This window comes from Panthera tigris, chromosome D1 (genome assembly GCF_018350195.1).
Source record: "Panthera tigris isolate Pti1 chromosome D1, P.tigris_Pti1_mat1.1, whole genome shotgun sequence".
In the NCBI taxonomy this organism is placed as follows: Eukaryota; Metazoa; Chordata; class Mammalia; order Carnivora; family Felidae; genus Panthera; species Panthera tigris.
Window position 1 is genome coordinate 86,260,930 of NC_056669.1, and position 25,586 is coordinate 86,286,515.

Sequence of the window (25,586 nt, forward strand, 5' to 3'; positions counted from 1 at the left end):
ATTTTTTTAATATGAAATTTATTGTCAATTGGTTTCCATACAACACCCAGTGTTCATCCCAACAGGTGCCCTTCTCAGTGCCCATCACCCACCCTCCCTCCCTCCCACTCCCCATCAGCCCTCAGTTTATTCTCAATTTTTAAGAGTATTTTTATTTTTTTAAAGATTTTATTTTTAAGTAATCTCTACACCCACTGTGGGGTTCAAACTCACAGTCCCAAGATCAAGAGTTGTATGCTCCACAAACTGAGCCAGTCAGGCACCCCAGGAAAAGAAGTCTTAAAAAATTTTTTTAATCTTTATTTTACGTAGGTTCCATGCCCAACGTGAGGCTTGAACTCACAACCTTGAGATCAAGAGTCACGTGCTCCACTGACTGAGCCAGCCAGGTACCCCAAAAGTAGTCTCTTTAGAGCGTCCTACATTACCTATAAAAGTTTTACCATTATGGGGCACCTGGCTGGCTTAGTCAGTAGAACATGGCAAGTCTTGATCTGGAGGTCATGAGTTTGAGCCCCACATTTGGTGTAGAGATTATTAAAAAAAAAAAGAAAATTACTATTAATCATACCTTGACTTTCCATAGGTACTTTTCTGATGTAACTTTGCACTTTGCCCTTATTTTAATTTTCTTTAAAATGTCAGAGGCAGGGGCACCTGGGTGGCTCAGTCAGTTAAGTATCCAAATTCAGCTCAGGTCATGATCTCATGGTTTGTGAGTTCGAGCCCCACATCGGGCTCTGTGCTGACAGCTTAGAGCCTGGAGCCTGTTTAGGATTTTGTGTCTCCCTCTCTCTCTGCCCCTCCTCCACTCACACTCTGTCTCTGTCTCAAAAATAAACATAAATAAATAAATAAGAACTTTAAAAAAAATAAAATAAAATGTCAGAGGCAAATTCTACTTTGCTCATTTTGTAGCAGTCACACTGAGGTGTAGAAGGATAACTTGCCCTAAATCTAACATGTTGGTGAGAGCTAGGTTTAGAAAGGGCAAGCATACTTTTCCAGGCCCATCTCATACCTATAGAATTATGCTGTCTCAAATTACAAAGAACAGGGACCTTATTACTTAATTCTAGTTCTGTATGAAAAATTGATGACCATTTGTCATATATACATAAGTGTATATAGGTATATGTATATGTATGTGTCTAGAATTGCATTGTCTCAAATTATGAAAAACAAGGATCTTATTACTTAATACTAAGTCTGTATGAGAAATTTATGAGCATTTGTCATATATGTCATACATGTCATACATAAACATATATAAGTACATATATTACACATATGTGTACATATTCTCACACACATGTATTTCTTAGGATGAATAGAAATATAAGACAGGCACCTGGCCGGCTCAGTCAGAGGAGCATGCCTCTCTTAATCTCAGGGTCATAAATTCAAGCCCCACAGTGGGTATACAGATTATTTAAATAAACTTTTAAAAGAAAAGAAAAATATAAGATGTATCTCTTATTGAATCATAATTTGAAATATTCCTTGAACTTGTTTACTACCACTGACACACAAGAGTCTAATTGCAAAGCTAACTTCAGAAAACTATGACAACCCCTCTCTCCCAGCAGTAGCCTAGATTTGTTATATGCCATCATTTAGGGTAAAACTGTTGCTCTAACTTGAATTAATCTAGAATTCGTCACTAAGGTTGTGAAATCCCTGGTATTTGTAAAACATCCAATGTTGAGCTCATAATGCTTTATACAAAGGAAAATGTGGTATGAGACTACACCAAAATAAAATGCTAAAAAGACAACCCACTGAATGGGAGATATTTGCAAATGATACATCCAACAAGGAATTAATATCCAAAATATATAAAGAGCTTATACAACTCAACACTGAACAAACAATCCAATTTAAAAGTGGGAAGAAGAACTGAACAGACATTTTTCCAGTGAAGACATACAGATGGAAAACAGACACATGAAAAGATGCTCAAAATCTCTAGCCACCAGGGAAATGCAAATCAAAACCACAATGAGATATCACCTTATACTTGTCAGAATGGCTAGTATCAAAAAAGACAAGAAATAAGTGTTGGCAAGGATGTGGAAAAAAAGGAACCTCATGGACTTTTCGTGGGGAATGTAAATTAGTACAGACACTGTAGAAAAGAGTACAGAGGTTCCTCGAAAAAGTAAAGATAAAAAACCTTATGATCCAGTAATTCTACTACTGTGTATTTACCCAAAGGAAATGAAAACACTAATTCAGAAAGATAACCCTATGTTTTATTGCAGAATTGTTTACAATCGCCAAGACATGGAAGCAACACAAGTGTCCATCAACAGATGGATAAAGAAGATGTGGCATACATATAATGGAGTATCACTCAGCCATAAAAAAAAGAATGAGATCTTGCTACTTAAGACAACATGGATGGACCTAGAGGGTATTCTGCTAAATAAGTCACACAGAGAAAGACAAATACCAGATGATTTCACATATAGGTAGAATCTAAGAAACAAACAAACAAAATGAACAAACAAACAGACCCTTAAATGCAGAGAACAGATTGATGGCTGCCAAAGGGAAGGTGGGTGGGGAGATGGGATGAAATAGATAAAAGGGATTAAAAGGTATAAACTTCTGGTTATAAAATAAATAAGTCACAGGGATGAAAAGTACAGCACAGGAAATATAGTCAATAATATTTTAAACATTGGTGACAGATGGGGACTACCTTTATCATGGTTAGCACTGAATAATGTATAGAATTGTTGAACATATGTTGTACCTGACACTAATATAACATTGTACATTAATTCCATAACTGGTAACTGCTTATAATAGAAAGAAAAATATCTTAATATAAAATTATTGGCATATATTTCTCTCATTCAGCAGTCTGAATTCTTGTAGTACTTTGGGTAGTGGATTTTTTTTGTTTGATCTGTTTTATTTGTGCTTCTTCCCCAAGAAACTTATTAGTGTTAACCATTAAATCTATTTTGAAATAAGGTTTGTATTTAGGGGCGCCTGGCTGACTCAGGTGGAAGAGCATGGGACTCTTGATCTTGGGGTAGTGAGTTCAAGCCCCATGTGGGGTGCAGAGATTACTTAAATAAATTTTTAAAAAAACAACACTTTGAAATACAGTTTGTTTTTAACTAGATCATTACAACTCCTCCATTACAATCAGGAAATGATGGAATATGGGTATAAAAAGGGAACTGGACAAGAAAAAAGACAAATAGGCATTAAAAGGTTATACCTTCAATAGGATATTTAATTCTACACAGAATATTGTTTTTTCAAAATGAAAAAAATCAAAGAGCACAAATTGTGTCAAAGTTTTTCATTTAATAATGTACCCTCTGATGGGGCATGTGGGTGGCATCCAACTCTTGATTTCAGCTCAGACTGTGGTCTCATGGTCATGGGATCAAGCCCTGCAATGGGCTCTGTGTTGATCATGGAGCCTGCTTGGGATTCTCTCTCTCCCTCTCTCTATACCCCTCCCCTGCTTGTGCAGATGTGCACACAGACGTCTCCCTCTCTCTCTCTCTCTCTCTCTCTGTCTCTCTCTCACTTTCTCTCGAAATATATAAATAAACGTTAAAAATAATAATAGGAGCACCTGGGTGGCCTAGTCAATTAAGTGTCTGACTCTTGATTTCAGCTCAGGTCATGATTCAGCTCGGTTTGTGGGACTGAGCCCAGCATCAGGCTCTGCGCTAACCCTGTGGAGTGTGCTTGGGATTCTCTCTCTCTGTCTCCCTCTGCTCCTCCCATACTTGTTCTCTCTCTCTCTCTCTCTCTCTCTCTCTCTCTCCCTCAGAATAAATAAATAAACTTTGAAAAACAATATTGTACCCTCTGAATGAATACAGAGTGGGGTAAAAACTCTTGAAACTATAAAAACTAGAACAACAGTGTCTTCTGTATCTTTGGTTTCCCATTGGCCTGTAAAATTCAAATCAATTTTTCTACCTCTCAGATAATTTATGTGTGTGTGTGCTTTTCCTATATAGGTACAAGAGAATTTTTTGATAAGAAAAGGTTTGTAGTGCTGCTCAAAAGCTTAATTTTTTGTTCTAGAACTGTTTTTGTTCTAATTTAATGTGAATTCTATTTTTATCAGTTATTATTTTGCTTTGAAATATTGTGTATAGCATTTATACTATTAGAGGAGTGTCTATAATGTCTGTAATTTTTAAAAACTAGAGTCTTTTCCTCTCTGACCTCAGCCTCAGCAATTTCTTACTTGACACATCCCCTAAAGGCAAGGGAATTAAAAGCAAAAATGAATTACTGGGACCTTATGAAGACAAAAAGCTTCTGCACAGCAAAGGAAACAACCAACAAAACTAAAATGGACCCAACGGAATGGGAAAAGACATTTGCAGATGACATATCGGACAAAGGGCTAGTATCCAAAATCTATAAAGAGCTCACCAAACTCCACACCCGAAAAACAAATAACCCAGTGAAGAAATGGGCAGAAAACATGAATAGACACTTCTCTAAAGAAGACATCGAGATGGCCAACAGGCACATGAAAAGATGCTCAACGTCACTCATCAGGGAAATACAAATCAAAACCACACTCAGATATCACCTCACGCCAGAGTGGCCAAAATGAACAAATCAGGAGACTATAGATGCTGGAGAGGATGTGGAGAAACGGGAACCCTCTTGCACTGTTGGTGGGAATGCAAATTGGTGCAGCTACTCTGGAAAACAGTGTGGAGGTTCCTCAAAAAATTAAAAATAGACCTACCCTATGAGCCAGCAATAGCACTGCTAGGAATTTACCCAAGGGATACAGGAGTACTGATGCATAGGGGCACTTGTACCCCAATGTTTATAGCAGCACTTTCAACAATAGCCAAATTATGGAAAGAGCCTAAATGTCCATCAACTGATGAATGGATAAAGAAATTATGGTTTATATACACAATGGAGTACTACGTGGCAATGAGAAAGAATGAAATATGGCCTTTTGTAGCAACGTGGATGGAACTGGAGAGTGTGATGCTAAGTGAAATAAGCCATACAGAGAAAGACAGATACCGTATGTTTTCACTCTTATGTGGATCCTGAGAAACTTAACAGAAACCCATGGGGGAGGGGAAGGAAAAAAAAAAAAAAAGAGGTTAGAGTGGGAGAGAGCCAAAGCATAAGAGACTCTTAAAAACTGAGAAAAATTGAGGGTTGATGGGGGATGGGAGGGAGGGGAGGGTGGTTGATGGGTATTGAGGAGGGCACATTTGGGATGAGCACTGGGTGTTGTATGGAAACCAGTTTGACAATAAATTTCATATATTGAAAAAAAATAAAATTAAGATATTCAATAAAAAAAACAAAACTAGAGTCTTGTAGATCCTATCTACGTGACATTTAGGAACATATATGACATATACTGATACATTCCACTTTCAACCATTGTTTTGAATGCACATTTTTCTTACAGCCTTAATTATATTTTTGTTTTAATGGATTTCCCTAAATCCAGACACTTTTATACATGTAAATAAACTTTATACTAAATAACTATCTGTTGCTTGTTTCAATTAAACATTCTTCTTATGTAATGTGAAAAATATTGTGAATTTAATGTGAACAGCGCATTTCAAAACAGTGTTTACAAAATGGTGTTGCTGTGAATATCTTCTATTTAAGTGGGGTTAGCCTTCTATTTAAACAATTTTGTTACACTTGTGAAAGTGCTATTTTGCTTTTTATTTTTTAAGTTTATTTATTTTGAGAGAGAAGACAGGGACAGTACAAGTGAGGGAGGGGCAGAGAGAGAGGGAGAGAGAGAGAATCCCAAGCTGGCTTTGTACCACCAGCCCAGAGCCCAATATGGGGCTCAAACCCACAAAGCCATGAGATCATGACCCCAGCCAAAACCAAGGGTTGGACACTTAACCGACTGAGCCACCCAGGTGCCCTGAACGTGCTATTTTCTTTGATGCAGTTGTTTTTAAAAATTTTTTTTAGCGTTTTAATTTATTTTTGAGAGACAGAACAGTAGCAGGGGAGGGGCAGAGAGAGAGGGAGACACAGAATCTGAAGCAGGCTCCAGGCTCTGAGCTGTCAGCACAGAGCCCAACGTGGGGCTTGAACTCACCGTGAGGTCATGACCAGAGCTGAAGTCAGTCTCTCAACCGACTGAGCCACCCAGGTGCCCCTTAACACAGTTTTAGCATTTAATATGTTGTTTGAGGCAAATATATTACTCCTTAAAACTGAATTTATTTCTGTGGCCTATATCTATACATAATCTAAAAATGATAAGAAAATGTAGTAATGTTATATTAAATTATGGGAATAACATTACTTCCAGCTTAAGAGAAACATATTAAGTAATACTGAGTATCCAGGCACCTGGCTGGCTCAGCAGAGTATCTGACTCTTGACCTCAGGGTCGTGAGGGCAAGCCTCATGGGGGTGTAGAGATTATTTAAAAATAAAGATTTTTAAAAAGTAATACTAAGCATCATACCCATAAATAAACACTGGTTATTATTAAACATTACTTCATGCTGAACATTTAGACTACCTCAAAATTTTTTTGGATCCAATTGAGTTATACACAAATGTTAATACTTATACTCCTTAAAATTATAATTTTTTAAATTTTCTTATTGTTTATTTAAAAAAGTTTTTTGTTTAATGTTTATTTTTGAGAGACAGAGCTCGAGTGGGGGAGGGGCAGAAAGAGAAGGAGACACAGAATCTGAAGCAGGCTCCAGGCTCTGAGCTGGCAGCACAGAGCCAGATGTGGGACTTGAACTCACGAACCGCGAGATCATGACCTGACCTGAAGTCAGAAGCTTAACTGACTGAACTACCCAGGCGCCCCTCCTTAAAATTACTTTAATCAAGGGAACAAGAAGAGAAGCTAGTTACGGGGAGAAAATATTTGCAAAATACTCATCTGATAAAGGACTGTTGTCCAAATTATACAAAGAACTCTTAGAAATCAACAATAAGAAAACTAACAACTCTGATTTTTAAAATGGACAAAAGAACTGAACAGCCACCTCACCAAAGAAAATGTGTGGATGGCAAGTAAGGATGTCAGCATTGTATGTCATTAGAGAATTGCAAATAAAAGCAACTAAGAGTTACCACTACACGCCTATTTAAAATGACCAAAATCTATAACACAAACACTAAGTGTTGGTGACAATGTAGAGCAACAAGAACTCTCATTTATTGCTGGTTGAAGTAAAAAATGGTACAGTCACTTTCGAGGACAGTTTGGCAGCTTCTTACATAACTAATTATGCTTACCGTTTGATCCAGCAATCATGCTCCTTGTTATTTACCCAAATGAGTTGAAAATGTACATCCACACAAAAACCCTCACATCAGTGTTTATAACAGTTTTAATTACAATTGCCAAAACTTGGAAGCAACCAAGATGCCCTTCAGTAGGCAAATAAACCATGCTACTTTAAGGTAATGGAATGGGGGGGGGTGGTGAGCCTGAGTGGCTCAGTTGATTAAGGCTCCCACTTCGGCTCAGGTCATGATCTCACGGTTTATGGGGTCTTTGTAATTCCTTTATCAGATGAATGTTTTGCAATTATTTTCTCCTAGTAACTAGCTTTTCTTCTCATTCCCTTGATTGTGGGGTTGGGCTCTGTGCTGACAGCTTGGAGCCTGGAGCCTGCTTTGGATTCTGTGTCTCCCTCTCTTTCTGCCCTTCCCCCACTCACCCTCTGTCTGTCGGTCTCTCTCTCTCTTTCTCAAAAAATAAACAAACATTAAAAGATAATGGAATAGAGGCATCTGGGGGGCTCAGTTGGTTAAGCATCCAACTTTGGTTCAGGTCATGATCTCACGGTCATGAGTTCGAGCCCCACATCAGGCTTTGTGCTGACAGCTCAGAGCCTGGATCCTGCTTCAGATTCTATGTCTCCCTCTCTCTCTGTCCCTCCCCTGCTCATTATCTCTCTCTCTCTCTATCAAAAGTATACACTAAAAAAATGTTTTTTGAGATAATGGAATATTATTCAATGCTAAAAAGAAATTAGCTATCAAGCCATGAAAACACATGATGGAAATGTAAATGCATGTTACTAAGTGAAAAAAGCCAATCTGAAAAGTCTATATCCTGTATGATTCCAACATGTAAATGCATGTTACTAAGTGAAAAAAGCCAATCTGAAAAGTCTATATCCTGTATGATTCCAATTTCGCCTGGAAAGGTGAAACTATGGGAATAGTAGAAAGACCAGTGGTTATAAGGGATTAGGGGTGATAGGTGGAGCAGAGAGGATTTTTAAGGCAGTGAAACTACTCTGTATGATATTTTAATGGTAAATACATGTCATTACATGTTTGTCCAAATCCACAAATTGCACAACAGCAAGAGTGAACTGCAATGTAAACTATGGACTTTGGGTGATAATGATGTGTCAACATAAGTTCATTGATTAAAACAAATGTACCACTGTGGTGTGGGATGTTGATAGTGGGGGATGTTGTTTGTGGGAGGAGGACAGAGGGTATTGGGAATTCTCTGTACTTTCCAATCAATTTTGCTTTGACCCTAAACCTGCTCTAAAAAGTAAAGTTTATTAATAAAAAAAAATTTTTAAAACAAAGTTTTCCTAGGGCCAATTGAAAGGTTTTTTTTTTAAATACTTCTTTATATGCTATTAAAGATTAGGGGGGAAATGAATTGGCTTAGTAATTATTTTTGTGTATATTTAACTAGACAAAGCCTATAAGTGAAATTTCAAGGGAGTCAAAAATATATCCTAGATTTTGATTACTGTGATGAGATTGTGAAAGAAACACAGATACAAATTTTTAAAAACTACATGGCATAGCCACATCATCTAAGGAGGAACCTGTCCTAACAGTTTAGTGAATATGCTTCCAACAGAAACACTAATTTACAGGGCACCTATATGGCTCCACTCATGCTCTAGCACCCTCTCTCAAGAATAAACATTAAAAAAATAAAAGAAACACTAATATGGAGAAGAAGAACTTTGGGGATTACAACCATAAAGATTTAGGAGGTGGGGTTGATTAGAGATACCCTTACAAAGTTAATGCAATATTGTCTAGAATCCATTGCTGATTCTAAGCACATTTTTCCTCACTCAAAGATTGGAAGAAATGATGCAGTCACTTGTAAATTGGTTAGGAGACAGGTCTAAAAGATAGAAGTCAGAACTCCAGTTGAAAGTCACAAAAGCTTGGGCCACCTGGCTGGCTTAGTCAGAAGAACATAGGACTCTTGATCTCAGGGTCGTGAGTTCCAACCCCACGTTGAGCATGGAGTCTACTTAAAATAATAATAATTTTTTTAAATAAAAAAAGATTCTAAAAAAGGAAAAACACCAAGATTCTAATTGGCCAGGCATGGGTCATATTTGCGAGCAGGCCTGGTTCATGTACCTATCTTGTATCCAGAGTGCAGCATATTTTGATTGGAAGTTGGGGAGAGACAGTTCCCTGAAAGAAGTGGATGCTATTACTAAATCAGGGGCAAAAGGATGTTGAGCAGAAAAACCAGAAGCTCTCATCAGATCAAAAACCATCCTTGGGGAGCTTGGCTAGTTCAACTGGTAGAGCACAGTAGAGCATGCAACTCTTGATCTCAGGGTTGTGAGTTTGATTTCCACGTTGGCTATAGAAATGACTTAAAAATAAAGTCTTAAAAAAAAAATCATTCTAAGACAGGTGGCGAGACCAGTTAGGATCTCTTGTACCAAACCAGATGAGGTGGGGCAGGGACTAAACAGTCCAGAAACAACAGGACAGTCAGAAAGAAGGCTATTAGGGGTACCTGGGTGGCTCAATCGAGTAAGTGTCCAACTTCAACTCAGGTCATGAACTCATGATTTGTGAGTTTGAGCCCCGCATCAGGCTCTGTACTGTCTGTCAAGCTCTGTGCTAACAGCTCAGAGCCTGGAGCCTGCGTTGGATTCTGTGTGTCCCTCTCTCTCTGCCCCTCCCCTGCTCATGCTCTGTCTCTCTCTCTCTCTCTCAAAAATAAGTAAACATTTAAAAAATTCTTTAAAAAAAAGAAAAAGGCTATTAGACAGTAGCCCTAACCTCATTTGCATTTCAAACCAATTACATTTGTTGAGGACTGTAGTCGTTTTCTTTTGCTGTATAACAAATTTAATGCCTTCAAACAATACACATTTATTATCCCACAGTTCCTGAGTCAAGAGTCCAGGCGCAGCTTACAAGGTCCTCTCCTCCGTGTCTAACAAGGCTGCAATCCAGGTGCTGGCCAAGCTGTGTTCTCATCTGCAGGCCTCAATGTGGAAGAACCCACTTTCGTGCTCACTCAGTTTGATGGCAGAATTCAATTCCTTGATCTGTAGGACTGAAAGCCCTTATAGGCTGGAAGCTAAAGGCCGACCTCAGCTGCAGAGGTTACTTGCATTTTCTAGAAGCTGTTTGCAGTTCCCTCCACATAGGATTTATCAACATGGGCACTTTATCAACCCAGCTGAGAGATCTTTGGAGTGTGTCTGCTAGAAAAGGAAGCCTTATGTCATGTAACATAATCCCAGCAGTGATATCCCATTACCTTTGCTACTTTCTATTGGTTAGAACAAAGTCACAAGTTCTAACCTGCACTTGAGGAGAGGAGAGTTACAAAGGTATGAATACAGACCTGAGGAATCATTGGGGATCACCTTACGGTCTATATACCATAAGCATCTATCATGTGCCAGTTTCTAGGCCAAATAGTTTCTCTATTATCTCTCAGTTCGTATGAGTATGTTAAAAAGTCTTTCAGTTATAAAGTGTTATAGAAATGTGAGTAAACACCTAATACTAATATTATTATTGTTTCTTGAAGACTTTGTAATGTCTCAGTATTTACCATTTTCATTCATCTTGTTCATTTTCCTACAATTGTTAGCATTAAACAGTCTTGAGTAGGTTAAAGTGTTTATATAAAAGACAATATTTTTTAAAGTTTTTTTAATGTTTATTTTTGATAGAGAGACACACAGAGCACAAGCGAGGGAGAGGCAGAGAGAGAGGGAGGAACAGAATCCAAAGCAGGCTCTAGGCTCTGAGCTGTCAGCACAGCTTGAATTCAGGAGAGCCGTGAAATCATGACCTGAGCCAAAGTCAGATGCTTAACCAACTGAGCCACCAGGCACCCCTAAAAGACAATAATATTGAGAACAATTTGGGGAAATTGGTCCTATTCCTCAGTTAGCCAAGGCACACCCAAAGGAAAAGGAACTAAAAAAGAGTGGGTCAGACCCTAATCCTTGAATGACTCTGAATGTCTTCTTTACTCTCACATTTTTTTTTAAACATTTATTTATTTTTGAGAGAGAGAGAGAGCATGAACAGGGGAGGGTCAGAGAAAGAGGGAGACACAGAATCTGAAACAGACTCCAGGCTCCGAGCTGTCAGCACAGAGCCGGATGCGGGGCTCGAACCCACAGACCGTGAGATCATGACCTGAGCCGAAGTCAGATGCTTAACCAACTGAGCCACCCAGGCACCCCATTTACTCTCACATTTGATTTACAATTTGTTGTGTGTAATGTTCTAGGTTAAAAATCATTCTCCTTGGCATGTTGTAGATATTGCTCTAATATCTTTTTTTTTTTTATGTTTTTATTTATTTTTGAAGGAGAGAGAGAGAGAGCATGAGCAGGGGAGGAGCAGAGAGAGAGGGAGACACAGAATCTGAAATGGGCTCCAGGCTCTAAACTGCCAGCACAAAGCTTGATGCAGGGCTTGAACTCACGAACTGTGAGATCATGACCTGAGCCAAAGTCAGACGCTTAACTAACTGAGCCACCCAGGCACCCCTGCTCTAATATCTTTTACCATCTAATTGCCATTAAGAATTCTAATAGCATTTCTTGGGGTACGTGGCTGACTTAGAGGAGCATGTGGCTCTTGATCTTGGGGTTGTGAGTTTGAGCCCCACACTGGGTATAGAGATTACTTAAAAATAAAATCTAAAAATTTCTAATAGCATTCTCATTCAATTCCTTTACATATGACCTTTTATTTCCAATAGAACCTTTTTTTCCCCTTAAACCATGAAAATTTATTTTCTTACAATTCTGAAGGCTAGAAGTCTTGAGATCAACATCAGCAAAGCTGATTTCTTTGGAGGCCTCTGTACTTGGTTTGTAGATAGCCATCCTCTCTCCATGTTCTAGATGGCCTTCCCTTGATATATGTCTCAGTCCTGATCTCTTCTTAGAAGGACACCCATCAGGAGTGCCTGGGTGGCTCAGTCAGTTGAGCATCTGACTGTTGATTTCGGATCAGGTCATGATCTCTTGGTTGGTGGGTTTGAGCCCCATGTCAGACTCTGCACTTACAGTGCAGAGCCTACTTGGGATTCTTTCTCTCCATTTCTCTCTACCCCCCGCCCTTCTCTCTTTCTCTCTCAGAATAAATCAATAAACTTAAAAAAAAAGAAAAGAAGAAGGACATCAGCCATACTGGATTAGGGCCTACCCTAAAGCCATCATGTTTACTTAACCAACCCTTTAAATATCCTATTGTCAAATCTAATCATATTCTTTTTTTTTTTTTAATGTTTATTTATTTTTGAGAGAGACAGAGACAGAGCCTGAGCCTGGCAGGGGTGGGGAGTGGGGGCCTGGTTCAGAGAGAGAGGGAGGCACAGAATCCGAAGCAGGCTCTAGGCTCTAAGCTGTCAACACAGGGGGCTCAAACTCACGGACTGTGAGATCATGACCTGAACTGAAGTCGGATGCCTATCCGACTGAGCCACCCAGGTGCCCCAACTCTAGTCATATTCTTAGATACTGAAGGTTAAGGCTTCAACTTCAGTTCATCCCATAACACTGGTCTCCTGTTTTTGTTCTTGTCTCCTAAAGTCCAGTTTCCATCCTCTGGAACCTTTTCAAATCTTTTTATCCCTGGTGATCTCCAATTCATTATTCTGAGTCTTGGTATAGGTTTTCATTTATTGTTCATGGTATCTAATATCTCCTTTCAATATAGAGATCTGTGTCCCACCTCCACACCCCCAAATCTAGGAAATTTTCATCTATAATTTTTGGCTTCATGTATAATTTTTTCTTCTCCTTTGTTTCTTCCACTTTTTGTGTGATTCCTAATGGTTGAATATTGGACTTCCTGAATTGATCTACTATTTTCCATTTCTTTCTCCATTTATCCTACTTTCTGCATAAGTTCTTATACTTTAACTTCCAACTCTATCAAATTTTAACTTTTTTAAGATTTTATTTTTCTATATAACCTCTACCCCCAATGTGGGGCTTGAACTCACAACCATGAGATCAAGAGTTGCAAGCTCTACCAACTGAGCCAGCCAGGCACCCCGAATTTTAACTTTTTGAGATCGTCATGTCTTCAATTTCCAAAAGCATTGTTTGTATTCTATGAATTGTTTCTGACGTTTATAACAACTTTACTTGTGTATAATTTACATGCTATAAAATGAAGCCATCTTCAGTGAGCAGTTCCATGAATTTTAACAAAAATAGACACCAATGTAATAATCATCCCAAGTGCAGAAAGTTCCCATTTGTCCCTTTCCTGAGTCTCTAGCCTCAGGCTACCACTGATCTACTTTATAGCATTATAGATTAGTTTGCCTATGTTAGAATTTTACATAAATCGAATCACATGACATGTATTCTTCAGTGTCTGGTTTCTTTCATTCAGCAGAATATTGTTGAACATATTTGTAGTTTATTTCTATTTATTGGTGAATAGATTTTCATTGTATTGATATTTATCCATTCATCTGCTGATAAGCACTTATGAATAAAGCTACTATGAACATTCATTTATGAGTCTTTGTGTAGATACATGCTTTCAGTTCTTTCGGGTAAATACATAGGAGTAGAACAGCTAGTAATAGGTGAGTGTATGCTTAACTTTATAAGAAACTACCAAGTTGTTTCTCAAAGTGGTAGAACTATTTTACACTCCCAAAAGGAATGTAGAACTATTTTACACTCCCAATGGCTCCATATCCTTACCAAGTCTTGCTGTTATCAGTCTTAATTTTACGCACTCTGGTGGGTATGTAGTGGTATCTCATTGTAGTTTTAATTTGCATTTTCCTGATGAGTGATGATAGAATATACCTTTTTATATGCTTGTTAACCATTCATATAACTTCTTTTATCAAGTGTTTATTAAAATCTGTGAACTTGATTTATTTATTTATTTATTTATTTATTTGGGTGCGGGGAGCAGGCAAGCATGGGGAGAGGGCCAGAGGGGGAGGGAGAGAGAGAGAATCTTAAGCAGGCTCCATGCTCACAGCAGAGCCCAACACAGGGTTTCATCCCATGACCCTGGGATCATGACCTGAGCAGAAATCAGAAGTTGGATGCTCAACCAACTGTGCCACCCAGGCGCCCCTCTGTGGCCATTTTTTAAATTGCCTTGTTTATCTTCTTAACTTTTGAGTTTTAAAGAGTTCTGTATATGTTCTGGAGATAAGTCTCTTGTCATGTATGTGTTTGGCAGATATTTTCTCCTAGGTCGTGGCTTGCCTTTTCATCTTCTTAACAGTGTCTTTCAAAGAGCAGAAGAGTCCAATTTATCAGCTTTTCTTGTAATGTTCATTGTCTTTTTGTGTGTCCTGCCAAGAAATTATTGTCTGCCCCATAGTTGTGAAGATTTCCTTATGTTTTCTCCTGGACATTGTGTAGTTTCAGCTTTTACATGGAAGTCTAATTTTTATGTGTATATGGAGTTAGGGTCAAGGTTCATTCCCCATCCCCCCCTCGAACTATGTAGTTGTGTTAGCAGGATGTATTTACAAGGCTATCTTTTCCCCACCAAATTATCTAAATTATCTTGGAGCCTTTGTCAGAAATCAATTGAAGATACATTTGGGGTTCTCTGTTCCATTGGTCCCTATCCTTATGCCAATATCATACTGTTTTGCTCACTGCAGCTTTGTAGTTGAATCTTGAAAATAAATAGCATAAGTCTTCCAACTTTATTCTTTTCCCGAATTACTTTGGCTATTGAAAGTATTCTGCATTTCCATATATATTTTAGAATCAGCTTGTCAACTTCTAAACCAAAATACTTTGGAGAATTTTACTAAGATTGAGTTTAATTTATAGAAAAATTTAAGGAGGGGGTGCCTGGGTGGTTCAGTCGGTTAAACGTCCAATTTCAGCTTAGCTCATGACCTCAAAATTCTGTGAATTTAAGCCCCACCTCGGGCTCTCTGCTGTCATTGCAGAGCCTGCTTCAGATCCTCTGTCCTCCTCTCTCTCTGCCCCTGCTCCACTCATTCTCTCTCTCTCTCTCTCTCTCTCAAAAATAAACATTTAAAAAAAAAGAAAACTTTGGGGTGCCTGGGTGGCTCAGTCGGTTAAGCGTCTGACTTCAGCTCAGGTCATGATCTCGCAGTTTGTGTGTTCAAGCTCCACATTGGGCTCCATGCTGACAGTGTGGAGCCTACTTAGGATTCTCTCTCTCCCTCTCTCTGCCCCTCCCACAATTGCCCTTTCTCTCTCTCTCAAAATAAATAAATAAACTTAAAAAAAAAAAGAAAAATTTAAGGAGAATCAACCTCTTTTTTAAGAGCTGATAGCTCAGAGCCCCGATGCGGGGCTTGAACTCACGAACCATAAGACCATGACCTGAGCCGAAATAAAGAGTCAAATGCCCGACTGACTGAGCCACCTAGGCGCCCCACTCTCTCTGTTTTTTTAAGAAGAATCAACTTCTTAACAATTGAGTCCTCCATTCCATAATACATTTTTCAAGATATTGAGGCCTTTTAAATTTCTTTCATCAATGTTCATAGGTTTCAGTGTAGAAGTGTTGCATATATTTTGTTAAGTTCATCTTTAAGTAGTTCATGTATTTTTACACTATTTCAAGTGGTATTTTAAAAATTTGATTTCTAACTCCTAGGTGTATACCCAAGAGTATTAAAAACATGCATTCACACAAAAATTTGTGTACAAATAGTCATAGCAGCATTAATCATAATGACCAAAATGTGGAAATACTCAAATGTCCACCAACCTATGAATGAATACACAAATGTGGCATATCCATTCAATGGAATATTATTCAGTGGTAAAAAGGAATGAAGTGCTGATATATGCTGCAACATGATGAACCTTGAAAACATTATGCTAAGTGAAAGAAGTCAGACACAAAAAGGCCATTCAAAGCATATCATTCCATTTACGTGAAATGTCCAGATTAGGCAAATCCACCGAGATAGAAGGTAGATTAGCGGTTATCAGAGGTTAGAAGAAAGAGGGGATAGGGAATGTCTGATGATGGCTATGAGGGAATTTGGGGTGGTGGTGGTGGTGATGTAAATGTTCTAGAATAAGATAGTGGTGATGGCTGCATAATCTTATGAATATACTCAAATCCACTGAATTGTACACTCTAAAATGGTGAATTTTATGTTTTGTGAATTATGTCTCAATCTTTAAAAATCTCATTCTCCAATTGTTTATTGCTACTATATACAAATATGATGTTTTTTATTTATTGACTTTGTATCCTGTGATCTTGTGAAATTCAATTATCAGTTCTACTTCTTTCAGTAAATTCCTTAGGATTTTCAATGGCATAATCATGACATTCACAAAGAGAGTTTTACTTTTTTATTTATATTTCCTCTAATTGCACTGACTAACCCTACAAAATGGTGTATGAAAGAAGGAGATATTGGAAGAAAATGTGGCAAATGTTAACATTTATGAAATGTTAATGAATGATTTAAAGGTATTTTTTGTACTATTCTTTAACTTTCTTTATGTCAAATAAAAAGTTTAAAATCAAAAACCAAAACCTATGTGTGTGCCAAGCACAGTTCTTTTTTTTTTTTTAATTTTTAAAAAATGTTTATTTATTTTTGAGAGAGACAGAGACAGAGCGTGAGCAGGGGAGGGGCGTGAGTAAGGGAGTGGGGGAGAGAGAGAGGGAGACACAGAATTTGACTCAGTCTCCAGGCTCTGACTGTCAGCACAGAGCCTGACGCGGGATGAACTCACAAACCAACCTGAGCCAAAGTCGGACGCCCAACCGACTGAGCCACCCAAGTGTCCCTGTGCCAAGCACAGTTCTAAGTGTATATGAAATTATTTAATTCTCTCAACACTTTGGTGAAGCTGTGGAAACGGAGACCCAGAAAGGTTGAGTAGCTTACCCAAGGTCACACAGTAAGCAGCAGAAGCAGTATTTGAATCAAAGCAGCCTGGTTCCAGAGTCTATGCTCTTTAACCATTGTGCTATTCTGTCTCTCCAAAGAGTGCATCTTTAGTTTGTATTTTATTCACAAGGACATTCATAGTAAGTCAGCCCCTCTAATTTATTTAGTTTCCATTAGGTTATGTTTCTCAACTGGAATTCCTCTTAATCTCAGGTTTTTGTTTTGTTTATTATTAATTGTGGCAGCTGGAGAAGAACCACTGAACTTTATTGACGTTAGTAGATAAGTGTCTGAAAAAAAGTGGTAGAGAGTTGTCACTCAAATCAAGATGGCACAGAAGGTGAGGATGCTCAGGTCACAAGGATACCTTGTATAGTGCTTGGGGCAGAGGGACTTATGTCTGAAACTAACTGTAAAGAGAAAAGGGACCAGTTGTGATTCTAAGCTCATCAGTACTATAAAGCTAGCACAAGTGTGGCTGCTGTGACCTTAATTTCAACAAGGTAAGTCTAAATGGATCCATGCATTCATGCTGACATGATACACTCAACATAGTGCTCTCATGGACTGTCAGTGGAAGAGAAATTGATACACTCTTTCTGGAAAATAATTTGACGATATGGATCAAGGACATGAAGGAGCAGTCATTAAGGAGCATTGAGGAGCATTTGTGCTCCAAGACAAAGAAAGTCCACTTCTAGGAATATAGCTTAAAGAATCAAAGGATTACATATTTTCAGAAAGTTGCTCATTGCAGTGTATAAAGTAAAAAATTAGAAATGAGGGGAGCCTGGGTGGCTCAGTCAGTTGAGCATTTGGCTCTTGGTTTCAGCTCAGGTCATGATCTCACAGTTCGTGAGTTTGAGCCCCACATCGGGCTCTTTGCTGACAGCGTGGAGCCTGCTTTGGATTCTCTCTCTGCCTCCCTGCTCATGCCCTCCCTCCTTCTCTTGAAATAAATAAAACTTAAAAAAAAATTAGAAATGAATGTCCAACAACAGTTGAAAAGTTAGTTGAATTATGTCACTATAGTAGGACTATGATGTAGCTATCAGCATTTTAACAAAATAAAACTATTATAGATAAAATTTTAGCACTAAGAATTAACCAGCCACCGTTCCATTTCCTGAATACCAGCAGCTCTTATTTTGGGACCCTGTTTTTGCTTTCTGCCTGAGCTCTAGCTACTTTTCTAGCCCTGTACTTTTAAAACCAACTTCATAGAGGCCTCAGAGTTTTATAAGGTGTGTTGGTAATTGCGTGTGGGGAGCAAAGGAGAGGGCCAGCAAGACTCAGGATTCCACTTTTAGTGTGTTTTAAAAAAAGACCCAAGCTCACTTGTTTCACACTTTATATGGATAACATCTTTGGGATTGTCTGCCCCAGTTCTAACCTCTTGAACATGCCTTTAGAATGTAGCTTTTAGCACTTTTTTTTTTAAATTTTTTTTAACGTTTATTTATTTTTGAGACAGAGAGAGACAGAGCATGAACGGGGGAGGGGCAGAGAGAGAGGGAGACACAGAATCTGAAACAGGCTCCAGGCTCTGAGCCATCAGCCCAGAGCCCGACGCGGGGCTCGAACTCACGGACCGCGAGATCGTGACCTGAGCTGAAGTCGGACGCTTAACCGACTGAGCCACCCAGGCGCCCCAAGAATGTAGCTTTTAGCACTTTTAACAATACTCCTTTACTCTACCTTGTTCCCTATGTCAGTCCACACCTGAAAAGGGAAGATTCAATAACAACGTTGCCTTGGGAACAGCCACTTATAAAAACATACATAAAAATTTAAAGTGCTAAAATTAAGTAGTTATATCAAATAATAGTATAAGACATGTTTCCCCGAAAGCAGAACCCGAAACAATGATTTGAATGCAGGTAGTTAATTGGGAGGCGGCAAGAATGACTGAGCAGGGAGTGGAACTGGGCAAGAGGACAAACTAAAGGGTATATTATCAAAGTTGTTGCTGTTAGCAACAATGGCTCCCTTCCACTAGGACCACTGAGAAGGGTGCAAAATGCCTCCCATAGCAACCCATCTGGAACCCGGGAGGCTGACTTATTCACTGACTTCTGTTCTCTATGATGGGAGAGATGCAAACTCCTCTACACTCCAGCAAGCTCCAGTGGTGTCACAAAAAGTGGAATACAGAAAGACACATGCAGTGTCTTGGGATAGAATGCTGTGAGCATGAGGTAAGTCAGAACTGTCTCAGAGGTGAGCCAGGGGATGTGATGTGGGCACCAGAGGGGCCTGCTATAACATGTCATGAGCAATGCTTCCTCTGAGTTTTTAAACTTGTGAGAAAGCAGTCACATTACATGAGCAGCATAAAAATGAGCACATACACATAAATATAATAAAATTGGTATAATGAATAGTCCAGCGCTTACCTTGCTACTTTCGTAAATGTTCTCCATGAGTGGATTTGTGTGTGTGCATGCACACGTGCATAACTATGAAGAGACTGAGTTTCATTTTCACCTTGAACAGAGCCATCACTCCATAGAAGCAGAAAAAACTTGAAGATACATTGAGCAAGAGGGTATAAGTTTCCCCAGAATTTGCAGGTATTTGGGAGAAGTTTTGGACTTCCACAAGGTATGTGAGCCTACCATATCTAATCTTAAGTAACTGAGAAATTCCATATGACAAAATTGAATCTGTTACCAAGTAATGAGATGCTAGTAGTTAGTAACTATATACTAACATTAACATGCATGAAAGGGGTGCTGGGTGGCTCAGTTGGTTGTGTCCGACTTCGGCTCAGGTCATGATCTCACAGTTCGTGAGTTCGAGCCCCCACATTGGGCTCTGGGCTGATGGCTCAGAGCCTGGAGCTTGCTTTGGATTCTGTGTCTCCCTCTCTCTCTGCCCTTCCCTTGCTCATGCTCTGGTTCTCTCTCACTCAAAAATAAAATAAACATTGAAAAAAAATCGTGCATGATAATTAGGTGAAGTGTAGACCACTCGGAACTAGCTTCCTTTCCCACTACCATATCTAGGGCTTTGGGACAAAGGGAACAGAGAAGTAACAAGGGAGAGGATATAAACCAGCATTGCAGGGGGCTTTCTGTTCAGGCAGAGCATGCTTTAGGGTCTTAAACTTAGGCTGTAGCTGAAGAATCTAGAGACTTGAGAACACATGCTCTACCATCCCTGGTTGAAGTTCAGTCCCTCAGCAGCAAAACCCCTGGAAAGTATTTGCCTCACGTTGTATTTATAAACAAGTAGGACAACAGGAAAATAGTGGGACTGTCTTAAGTAGTGAAATGTTTTTTCTTTTCTTGTTGTTGTTGTTGATGGTGGTGGTGTGTATGTATGTGTGTAAATCTATGAAGGGCCTGTGCTTCTCATGTTGGTACACCGATGTTCCATCTAGCCTGAAGATATAAACTACAGTGGGACATTAGGAAGGGCAAGGGAGTGTTTTCCATGGTTTTGATCATGTTATTCCATGCTTAAAATGTTCTCATGGCTCCTTAATGTGAGGAAATTTACTAAAGTAATTGTTTTGGTATTGGGCCAAATATGTGATTTGAACATAAAAATAAATAAATATGGCAATGGATTATAATCCTGTGTTCAAGGACCCCCCCAAGACCACCTTCACATTAAAAATCAATAAGTATGGTAACAGATTATGACCCACCCCCGCCAAGAACACCCTCATGTTCAATAATTTATTATAGGAATTCAAAAGTCAGAGAAGTTGTTATACTGATGGTTATAGTTTATTACAGTGAAAGGTACAGATTAAAATTGGCAAGGGAAAATGGCACATAGTGCAGAGGGTAAGGGAGACCAGGTGCAGCTTGCAGTGTTCTGCCCAGTAGAGTCCTGTGGGCATTAATCAGTGAAGTACTGCCAACCAGAGAAGCTCACCTGAGCCTTGGTGTCCAGGGTTTTTACTGGGAGTGGGTCACATAGACATGACTGACTGCTCTGGTGGCTGACCTTAATTCTCCAGCCCCTCCAGAGGTCAAGCTGATACTGTGTGGTCCAAAGACCCCCACCATAAACCACATCATTAGCATATCTGGTATGAACCAAGGCCTCAGGTAAACAAAGATACTCTTAATGGGCAGGGTATTCCAAGTGCTTAGAAGTTATTGCCCTGGAACCTGGCAAGGGCCAAATCTTTCTTTACAATGTACAGGATTTGGACAAACTGGACCTGCTTAGTTAATCCTTTACTACACAAGTCCATCGAATAAGAATCCATGAGTCTGTACTGAAATAGATAAGGAAAATTCCTTCCTGTGGAAGAATGATCACCTATTATAGAACAAATGATGGAGTTAGAAAAATTACTGTTTGGTAAACATAATAATAGTTTCTTTAAGAGAGAATCACTAGTGGGTGTAGCACTGAGTTGATTGGTGACCCCCTAAAAGATGTGTCCATGTCCCAATCCTCAGAACATGTGAATGTGACCTTATTTGATAGAAGGGTCTTTGCAGATGTAATTAAATTAAGATCTCATCTTGAGATGAGATCATCCTGGATTACCCAAGTGGGCCCTAAATCCAATGACAAGTGCTCTTATAAAAGACATAAGAGAAGGGGTACCTGGATGGCTTAGTCAGAAGAGTGACTCTTGAGAAAAAAAGAAAAAGAAGAGCAAATCTTGATCTCCAGGTCATGAGTTCAAGCCCCATGTTTTAGTAGAGATTACTAAAAATTAATTAATTAATTAAAACAAAACCCCCAAAATGTAAGAAAAGACAGATATACAGAGGAAAAGGCCTTGTAAAGACTGAGACAGAGATTAGAGTGCCATGGCCACAACCCAAGGAATGCCACCAGAAGCGGGAAGAGGAAGAGATGAATTCTTCCCTAGAGCCTTCAGACGGTGCACACAGCCCTGCAGACATCGTCATTTCAGACTTCAGAATTGTGAGACAGTAAATTTCTGTTGTTTTAAGCCAGTTAGTTTGTGATAATTTGTTGAAGCAGCCACAGAAACTAATAAGGAAGCTAAAACCAGTGGTAAAAGAAGAATGCCTCAGGAATTCATGTAGTCTTAAAGTGCCCACAAGATATGTATTAATTATAAATTTTTTGTTTATTTTTTGAGAGAGAGACAGTGTAAGTGAGGGAGAGGCAGAGAGAGAGGGAGACACAGAATCTGAAGCAGGCTCCAGGCTCTGAGCTGTCAGCACAGAGCCCCACATGGGGCTTGAACTCACAAACCATGAGATCATGACCTGAGCCGAAGTCAGATGCTTAACCAACTGAGCCACCCAGGTGCTCTGATACATATTAATTATAAAGGAAAATATGGTAACTCTTCAGTGGAGAAACCTGGCAGGACCAAGCTTATGGAGTTTTGGAGTCAAACAAACATAGGTGGCCTGAAGCTTCATCATCAATTTGTAACTTAACTTCATTAGCCCTCAATTTCCTGTAAAATGGAGGTGATAAAAACCAATACCCACATCTTAAGGATATTTTGAGGATTAAGTATAATAATCTATGTAAAGCCCATAGCACAGGACCTAGCACATACATATTCAATATTTACTGGTTTTTCTTTTTTTTAAAGATTTTAGTTGTAAGTACTCTACACGCAACATGGGGCTTGAATTCACAACCCCAAGATCAAGGGTGGTACAGTCCAACAACTGGGTAAGCCAGGTGCCCCTATTTATTGTTTATTTTGATGAGAATAGCTATCATTTACAGAATGAGGTTAAAATTTCCTGTAATCTATTCAAAGAGATAAGAGATACACTCAGTGAAAGACTTCATGATCAGGCCATACCTGTATCTTTCCAGGTCATACTTAAATTGTTCTTCATCCCCAGACCTCCTGGTCTTCTACCATTCAACCTTCCTTTTTCTAGACTCCTGATCAGCTAAGCCATTCATCAGAGCCTGAGTCCATCCACATCCATAGCTCAGACCATTTCTTTATACATACAAAATTGCTGATAAAGTATGCTTCTTGAAGTTCTGCTCACTGAGAGGAATGTGCCTTATCACTGTCTTTCAGTGACACCTCTGAGTGAGGCTGTGGCTTCCAAAGAAGCAGGCTCTTCTGACTCCATTGCTAGCTCCCCAATGGATACGACAGGCAATGGAGAGCAGTCGAAGATGACTGATAGGGTTAAGCCTCATAGAGAAAGTAATAGTGGGACTTACTGTATTTCTGATATTTTAATTTCTGATGCTGACCTAAGGGACTAGAATTAGGGTTGTCCTGGCAAAGATGGGGCTTATGCCAGAAAAGAAAGGAAAAATGAATAAGTAAGCCCCCTCCATCATCAATCCATTTCCCACTCCCGATATACTTGGTAAAACCACAAACTTGACCTCCTTGGATCTTTCCAGTTAACAGCTGGTCTGTTTGTAACATTAAAATATATAAACTCATTGACTGCATTTCCAGTTAGGCAAGCCCAAATTCTGCTTTTCCCAACAAACTAATAAACAAGGCTGCCTCAGTGGAGATGGAGTTCCACTGTTCTCTCCTCCATCTGATTGCCTCCATTACCTTAAAGCAAGTGGCTGAACGCTGGGCCTCTGTTTCCTCAACAACAAAATAAGGGTGATGAACTACCCGGTCTAACTCCAATCTCCCTACAAGTTGAAATACTTTGTGATTTTTCTTTTTTTTTTTTTTTTTTTTTATAATTTTTTTTTTCAACGTATATTTTTGGGACAGAGAGAGACAGAGCATGAACGGGGGAGGGACAGAGAGAGAGGGAGACACAGAATCGGAAACAGGCTCCAGGCTCTGAGCCATCAGCCCAGAGCCTGACGCGGGGCTCAAACTCACGGACCGCGAGATCGTGACTTGGCTGAAGTCGGACGCCCAACCCACTGCGCCACCCAGGCGCCCCTACTTTGTGATTTTTCTAATGGGAGGGAGGAAAGCTGGAAATGTGAGGACACCGTTCATGATATATTCTGAGGCATTAATAACTCCTAGACAATAAACTCAGAAGGAAGTGAAGATGGAGGTGAGGAAGAGGAAAGACTCCTTCTGAAGTGTAAGATTTCAATTCCTCTTGCCACCAAACTGTCTTTGATTGCATTGATTTTCAAAACTTGCCCCCAATTTTAGAATTGCGATAGAAATAGCGGGCAAAGGAACATCATATATGATGACAGAGGAATATTATTTTTAAAATATTCACCAAAAAGTTCCCTTAATTTCTTTTCTGATTTATATGACATAAATAAACTACATAAAGGTGTGAGGGACTATAAAGGTTTTATTACCACTTGTTTGGTATTGCCTGCATATCTGAGTACCAGTTGTGGGTATCTCAAACTAAGTGCCATAAAACATTTACAGCATGCCACCCCACTTCCTACACTTTCGGTGAAGACAAAACTTGAGTGCTCACAAAAATACTTATAAATGTAATAGTTAGTAGTGAGAACTTTCTTCTTTTATTTAGATTACAGATCTTCAGTCTGTAGCAAGAAAAATAAATGTTGTAAGGAAGATTTATGTTACTTCTCGGCAGGATCTCAGATTATCTGGCAAATTCCTTCCCCAAGGAAAACTACTTTTCAAAGAAACCCTCAGTAAATGCATACTGAAATTAACATAAAATTGGCAAGATCACTTGTGTCTAGGCGTTGGAATTCATTTGTAAATAACGACTGCTCACTTCCTTGCTTCCCCACCCGGGGACCAGACTCCCAAGCATTACAGGTGCCGAAAGACTTAGAAAAAGGAAGGAATAGGAACAAAAGGATGTTGGCGCCAGGAGGAAAACAGAATCTCCCAGAACAAAAATAATCTCAGAAGGAATAGCAGAGTCAGTATCAGGTATTACCGAAATTTAAACTGGCTCTTAAAATGGTGAACAGTTTTATTAACTAGGTCTTCTATTATGCCCGTCTGTTTAAACTTTTAAGCTTATCTTGAGGGGCAGATTTCGGTGCTAAGCACGTAATAGTTATTAAACTAATATTGACTTTTTTAAGGGTGATGGTCAATAAATATAAACTTTACTGTTTAACTTTTACTTTATGCCTTAAGGACCAAACGATGATTTCTATGATCCCTAAAGTTCACTACTCGTGAGTTATAGAAGAAACACAGCTCTGATATAAACACAGAAGATCTTCAAATAATAATTAAATTAACCCCTGCCAAACAGCGTGGTCAGATAGGAAATGTTTGGGTAGAGTCTTGCTGAAGTCCCAAGACTCAAACAAAAAACTCCAACACAAAGTGTGAACAGTGAGTTTAAATATATTGTAATTAAAGTCATCCAGATGGTAGTTGGATTAATCAATGAAGAGGCAGTATTTACCTTGGGATAGAAGATTCTGAAATCCAGAATGAGAAAATCCCTAAGGTGGGGGTGGGGACAGTTAATAGGAGCCCCTGGGAAAGGTCTTTTCAACGAGGATTGGAAAATAATACGTTTGAATTTGAATCTCTTTGAATATAAATCTCCCCTAACAGCAGGAA